This window comes from Dermacentor variabilis, chromosome 7 (genome assembly GCF_050947875.1).
Source record: "Dermacentor variabilis isolate Ectoservices chromosome 7, ASM5094787v1, whole genome shotgun sequence".
NCBI lineage: Eukaryota > Metazoa > Arthropoda > Arachnida > Ixodida > Ixodidae > Dermacentor > Dermacentor variabilis.
In genome coordinates, this window is record NC_134574.1 from 145,348,216 (window position 1) to 145,355,744 (window position 7,529).

The window sequence follows — 7,529 nt, forward strand, 5'->3', positions numbered from 1 at the left end:
GAAGTCGGGCGTCCCTCGACGTTTCTTGAGCGCAGCGCACAGAGAAGGCCTCGTTCTCTCGTTCAGGTTCGCACGGGACACTGCAAAGTGACTTCGGGAGAGTTCACATTTTTGTTCTCGTTCCCGGCAAGCGTTAGAACTACGCTGAAACTCAACCGCTCAGTCAGCAAGCACGGCACAACCCTCACTAAGCCCTGCCAGGCTCTTTCCCCTTTTTATACCACTGCCTAGTTCCTTACAGTAGTCGAGCATCACTCAGAACGCGTCCACAAATTGGAAAATGGCACTAGAAAGCATATCATCACTTTGAAACACTAAACAAAAGCAATATGTTAAAAAAAAATCCTGCCTCAGGAAGAAAAACATCAGTAACAAACAATTTTGAGGCTGATTCCTACGTTAGGGGCTTCGACTTAAGCCATCGGCGTTACCGTTGAGACTCCCCTTTTTGTAACGCACCTCAAAGGAATATTGTTGTAAAGCGAGGCTCCAGCGCAGGAGGCGGCCATTTTTGGGAGAGATGGTCTGCAGCCATTGGAGAGGGCAGTGATCCGTCTCAATGATAAACCTCGAGCCGGCTAGATAGCATGACAATTTCTGAACGGCCCACACGAGACACGCACACTCTTTCTCGGTGGCGCTATACGCCTGCTCACGACTGGTCAGCTTACGACTAGCATACAGGACGGGGTGTTCTACTTCTCCATTTTCCCGTTGGCACAGTACAACGCCCATGCCTCGCTCACTAGCATCGCACTGAACAACGAACCCTTTTGTATAGTCTGGCGATCGTAGCACAGGCTGGCTTGTTAGGGCACTCTTTAGGGCGCTAAAAGCTCTTTCCTTTGTCTCGTCCCAGACGACTGTTTGAGGCTCTGTCTTTCTTAGAGCATCCGTCAGGGGAGCCGCGATATCAGAGTACCTAGGGATGTACCTCTGATAGTAGCCGGCGACACCCAAGAACGACCGAATATCGGTCTTGGTGCGCGGTTGCGGAAAGTCTCGCACAGCGGCCACTTTTATTTCAGAGGGGCGGCGACGACCCTGACCAATCACGTGACCGAGGTAGACAACCTCGGCCTGTGCTAACTGGCACTTAGGAGCCTTTACTGTCAAGCCCGCTTCGCGCAGGCGGGTTAGCACTGCCCGCAAGTGTGCCATATGCTCAGACCAGGATGCGGAGAATATCGCTACGTCGTCTAGATACGGTAAAGCGAATTCTTGCTGTCCCCGCAACACTTTATCCATGAGGCTTGAAAAACAGTATGGCGCGTTCTTCAAACCAAAACTCAACACTTTAGGACGGAATGTTCCCATTGGTGAAATGAACGCCGCATACCTACTAGCCTCTTCTGTAAGTGGAACCTGCCAATAACCCCTGACAAGATCTAGGGTGGAAATAAACTGAGCGCTACTAACTTTCTCAAGGCGCTCCTCGATGTTAGGGATCGGATAAATTTGATCCTTAGTGATGGAATTAAGCCTGCGGTAGTCGACGCAAGGACGAGGTTCCTTGCCCGGTACCTCAACTAAAATCAAAGGGGAGGTATAATCACTCTCACCTGCCTCAATAACACCGAGCTGTAGCATTTTCTTTACCTCAGCCTCCATAATATCGCTCTGCCGGGGTGACACCCGATACGCCTTGGATCGTACTGGCTCTGGGGAGGTAAGTTCTATATCATGAGTAAGTACAGAAGTCCTACCAGGCCTCTCAGAGAACAGACCTTGAAACTCTTGTAATAGCTGGTGTAGTTCGGTTTTCTGCTCGGGCGACAGCGGTGCTTTACTGATAAGGTCACTAATGACTTGACCGGTGTCTTCCCTGTTCGTCACTGAGCCTAGTCCCGGAAGCTCGACCGGAAGCTCTTCAGGAACGTTTACCATCATGCACACCACTGCTTCCCTTTGTCTATAAGGTTTGAGCAGATTACAGTGGTAAACTTGCTGTGCTTTCCGCTTTCCTGGCAGACTTACCACGTAGTTAACGTCCGACAGTTTCTGAACAATTCGTGCTGGGCCCTCCCACTGCACGTCTAGTTTGTTGTTTAGCGATGTGCGCAATATCATGACCTCATCGCCCACCTCAAAACGACGGGCCCTGGCTGTCCGATCATAATAAACCTTGGCCCTCTGCTGGGCCTTTGCCATTGCTTCACCTGACAACTCCTGTGCCCTTCTTAAGCGTTCGAGGAGCTTAAGTACGTACTCCACCACGACTGGGTCGTCGCCCCTACTTTCCCACGATTCTCGAAGCATGCGAAGCGGAGATCGAAGCGAGCGACCGTACACCAGTTCAGCTGGCGAAAACCCCGTAGCCGCATGCGGCGCGGTCCTTAAAGCAAACATCACCCCAGGCAGACACAGCTCCCAGTCAGTTCGATGTTCAAAACACAACGCTCTCAACACGCGCTTCATGACGGAGTGGAGCTTCTCAACGGAATTCGACTGTGGGTGGTACACTGAGCTGTGTAACAGCTTTACCCCACACCTTTCGAGAAAAGTTGTCGTCAAAGCGCTAGTAAACACTGTGCCCTGATCTGATTGGATTTCCGCAGGGAAACCAACTCGCGCAAATATGGACAGTAGTGCATTAACTATCTCAACTGAGCTGAGTTCTTTAAGCGGCACTGCTTCAGGGAACTTTGTCGCTGGGCAGATCACAGTCAAAATGTGTCTGTACCCCGTGGCTGTTACCGGCAGAGGTCCCACTGTATCAATAACGAGCCGTCTAAAAGGCTCCGTAATGATAGGTACCAATTTCAACGGCGCCCTCGATTTGTCCCCTGGTTTGCCCACCCGCTGACAGGTGTCACATGACCTTACGAAATGGTCTGCGTCCCGAAAACACCCTGGCCAATAGTACTCTTGCAAGAGACGGTCCTTAGTTTTCTTAACTCCAAGGTGTCCGGACCACGAACCCCCGTGTGACAAGCGCAACAGATCCTGACGATAGCATTGAGGCACGATCAGCTGATCGAACTCCACTCCTCGGCGGTCTAGATACTTCCGGTACAGGACTCCACCTCTTTCCACAAAACGCGCAGTTTTCCTGGCGATACCTTCTTTGACATTGCAGCGCACGTTTTCCAGGCTGCCATCCTTTTTTTGCTCGGCTATCAAAGCCGACCGGCTGACTTTTAGCAACCTATTAAGTCCGTCTGACGTAGGCGCGATGAGCAAATCAGTAGATAGCTCTTCTAACTTTCCCGCATCGGGATTTTCCTCTCCGGTATCTGGTGCCTTTAACGTTACAGACTCAAGTTTATTCAGTTCGGGCGTGCTCTGAATATCAGCTTGCTGCGCCTCTGACCCTTTTTCGTTGTTTGATAACGTCGGCCCCGCAACTACCGCCTTTGCAGCGAGCTCCCGAACCTTCGACCTGGTTAAGGCCTGAACGCTAGCCTCACCAAACAAAAGCCCCTTCTCGCGCAGGAGGTGATCGGACCTGTTTGAAAATAGGTACGGGTACTGGGGGGGCAGCATAGATGACACTGCCGCCTCCGTCTCAAGCGCTCCGAAAGGTCCTTCAATAAGCACTTTTGCTACCGGCAGACACACGCTATGAGCTTCCACGGCTTGCTTGATCCATGCGCACTCGCCCGTGAACATATGGGGTTCTACATAAGACGGGTGAACTACATCCATCGTAGCTGCGGAATCGCGAAGCACTCGGCACTCTTTCCCGTTCACGAGGAGGTCTCGCATGTAAGGCTCGAGAAGCTTCATGTTCTCGTCAGTGCTGCCTATTGAAAAAAACACAACTTTTGGTGTTGTTTCCGGACACTGCGCCGAAAAGTGACCCGGCTTCTGGCACGTATAACAAACGCGCGCTTGCCTCATCTCGAACCGCTTTCTGCGTTCGGCTTCGGCTGCCGCCGTCTCCTTAGGTTCGGTCGCACTGCTTCCACTCGCATCCGCACTACGCGTGTTCCCCTTTGCTCTCATGGGTGTGAACTTCGGCCTCTCAAACTTCGAGCCAAATTCACCCTTTTGACCGTCCTTAGCTCCGCGAGCCCGACGCGTCACAAACTCCTCGGCTAGCTCAGCGGCTTTAGCCACCGTACAAACGTCTGGCCTATCCAAGACCCAGTATCGCACGTTCTCCGGTAACCGACTATAAAACTGTTCTAGCCCGAAGCACTGCAGAACTTTATCGTGGTCACCAAACGCTTTCTCTTCTTTGAGCCACTCCTGCATGTTTGACATAAGCCTATACGCAAACTCTGTATATGACTCACTTCTGCCTTTCTCATTTTCCCGAAACTTCCGACGGAACGCCTCCGCAGACAGCCGGTACTTTTTTAGCAGACTCGATTTTACTTTGTCGAAATCCTCTGCCTCCTCTCTATCCAAGCGAGCGACTACGTCGGCCGCCTCGCCGGGTAACAAAGTGAGCAAGCGCTGTGGCCACGTTTCCCGAGAGAACCCCTGCTTCTCGCACGTTCGCTCAAAGTTAACCAGGAACAAACCAATGTCCTCTCCAAGCTTAAACGGCCGCATCAGGTCAGTCATTTTGAACAATACGCGTTCTCCTGCACCGTGTGCCTGACTTCCATTACGAGCGCGTTCCATCTCTACCTCAAGACGCTTCATTTCCAAAGCGTGTTGACGGTCACGCTCTTGTTGCTCTCGCTCTTTCTGTTCTTTACGTTCACGCTCTTCTCTTTTTGCAGTCTCCCTCTCTTCAATGGTCTCAAGGCATTCCGACAGCTCGTCATCCTCAGCCTCTAACTCCAGAATAGCCTTTAGCAGTTCAGGTTTTCTTAGTTTGTCTGAGACATCCAGACCCAACTCTCTTGCAAGCTCCAACAATTTCGGTTTGCGCAACGACTTCAAATCCATGGCTGCTCTGAATGCTGCTTTCTCTACTGCTTACTATTGTCTTGCCGCAAACTAACCCGGCAGCAACGACAACCACAATTACCAGCTCTGTTTCTGACACTAACAAAAGCCTGGCAAAGCTCAGAAGAAGAAAGTCCCGCACTCACCAAACCTCGCAGGCAGGAATTCCGCGCAGTCGTTCCGCTGCAGGCAACCAGTCGTCACACAGGGCTCGTTGCACTGCTCCCGGATCGTCGTTGAGCTGCTCAGCATACAGTCAACTGCATCTCTTCGCTGCTGGCCTCCGTTGTCGCGATCTCACCGCTGGCAGACAGTTGTTTGGATCCCACCGATGGCATCGGTTGTTGGGAACTCGGCGCTGACGCCCGTGGTTGTACCTGGGTCGCAAGCCCCAAGAATAGCGTTGGCCTGGCGGCCTGGGGTACAACTGGAAGCATCCGAAGGTCCCGGCAAAGCATGAGTCGACTGGTAACAACAAAACAACTTGTTTATTTTAACATCGCAAAGAGTTGGCGGTCAGGTTGACCGAAGTAGAGAGACGGGAGAGCACTTTACTCAACAGAAGAAATCGGAGCCCTCCTTTTGGCGTCCGGGGGCAGCTGTTTTTATACTCTCGCAGTTGAGGGCAAGAAGGAACCCCTCAATAGACGAGCACGTGATTGTACAATGGGCTAAGGTGACGCACCCTGCCGCCGGTCGGGCACAAAGACTGGAAGGAGAGGGTGACCCCTTGCTTTCGCATCGCCTGGTTCGGGCACAATGACTGGAAGGAGAGGGTGACCCCTGCTGTCGCATCGCCTGGTTCGGGCACAATGACTGGAAGGAGAGGGTGACCCCTGCTGTCGCATCGCCTGGTTCGGGCACAATGGCACATACACTCACACACGCACATGAAGACACGTGGCATCGGAACATGCCTGGAAACGCCTGGAAACGCCTGGCGGGGAGCGTTGCGGCGACGCCGAACGGGCCAAAATGTCTGCCGCCCCGCCGCAGTCGCGCCGGCAAAACCGCGTGTCGCAGGCGAAACGCAACACCGGGCTTGGCAACGGAAATTCCGTTCAAGTAGCATGACGTCACTAAAGAAGAGCGCACGCGTGCCTGAGTTCGGCGCGTTTTGACTTGCGGTTGGAAAGCAGCAGGCGAAAGTTTGCGCGGAATAGGAACGCACGGATAACACAGGCTTCCGAGAGCGAGGGTGGACGTGGATGTCGCGGCGATGCCCTCTCCCCAACGCAGCACCTGGCGCGCTATTGCCGCAGGTGTTCGCTTTCACTCGCTCTGCTCCGTCGTGGCGTGCTCATGACGTGGCGTCGCAGCCAATGGAATCTGTCTGTCGTCTGTCCAGACGACAGACGACGGCTTTTCCGCTCAATGAGGCATTTGATGCTTTCGCATCAATACATCGATTCTCGAAAGGGTATCTGTACAGCGCAACAAAACAAGGACGCAAGAATAAACGAAGATGCAGACAAGCGTTTCTTGTTGTGTCCTTCTTTTGTTGCGCTATACAGATACCTTTCGATGATGATCGATCAACAAGCCCGTATCGCCACCCTCGTAGAGTCCATCGATTCTTTTCTGGAATTTAACAGTGCGATGAAGTGGGCTAGTTGGTGCACGTTCAACGCTATGGAGCTGTGTGCAGTACACACTAACGGGGACAAGACGAACACTGAATGGGGAGGCAGGCGCAGACTGACATTCAGTGTCCATCTTGACCCCGTTGTAGTGTATACTGTAGTACATAGCGCAACAATAATGAACTAATCCGAAATGTTTGCTATTCATGTTCTCAAATACGAGAGTGGACGCCTGGGCTCGTTGGTATCGTGAAACCGAAGGACACGAAAATCAACATGGAGACAGAGACGGAGGTCAACACTCTTCGTCGCTGCGGTGAACGCCGAGAGCGCGCTGTGGTGTTCGTCTCTGCCTCTGTGTGCATGTAATTGTTTCCGCGCCGTTTCACAGTCCTCAGGTACCTCGCGCCACCGGCATACACAGTGCCACGGCGACGGGTGCGCTACGTATACAGGTGATGCGGTGTCGCGAAAGGAATGGACGCGGACCCTTCCCGTTTCGTCACAAGCATCGCTGGTCACGCATTGTTCCGCGGAGTAAAACGTAAGGTGTCCTTCAAATGCTCCACTCGGTGCGTAATGCGTGACGTGGCTGGCATTCCGACGGAACACGTTCGCAGGCTCTGTCTCGTGCACCGCATATATACGAAAGTGTCATCTCGTCTAATTCCGCGACGAACCAGAAGGCAATAGAACTGTGACGGGACAAGTGACAGGCGCGCCTTCTGCTCACGGATGGCTGCCCGCCTATTGTGCCCACTCTTTTTCACTGCCCAGCGGGTGTCTTCCCATTGTGGACGGACCTTTGAGTTCCATTGCCGCCGCACTTTTTTTACAGTTCTCTCGCTTCGTCTTTCCTTTGAATAGAAAAAGAAAGGAAATGAGAGAGAGAGGATAAGTGTCCCGTCGGAGACCGAGAAAGTCCGGTGAGCGTGAAAAGTTGGTCAGCGGGCGAGCGAAGGAAACTGAGCTCTTGTCCATTAGATGGAAAGAATAAGGAAGGACAAAGCCTTAGAGTACCATTTTTACTCGTACGCAGCGCTATACTGAGGGTGTAAGGGATGTGTGGTTAAGCGATCAACCTTCAGATTAATTCATCAT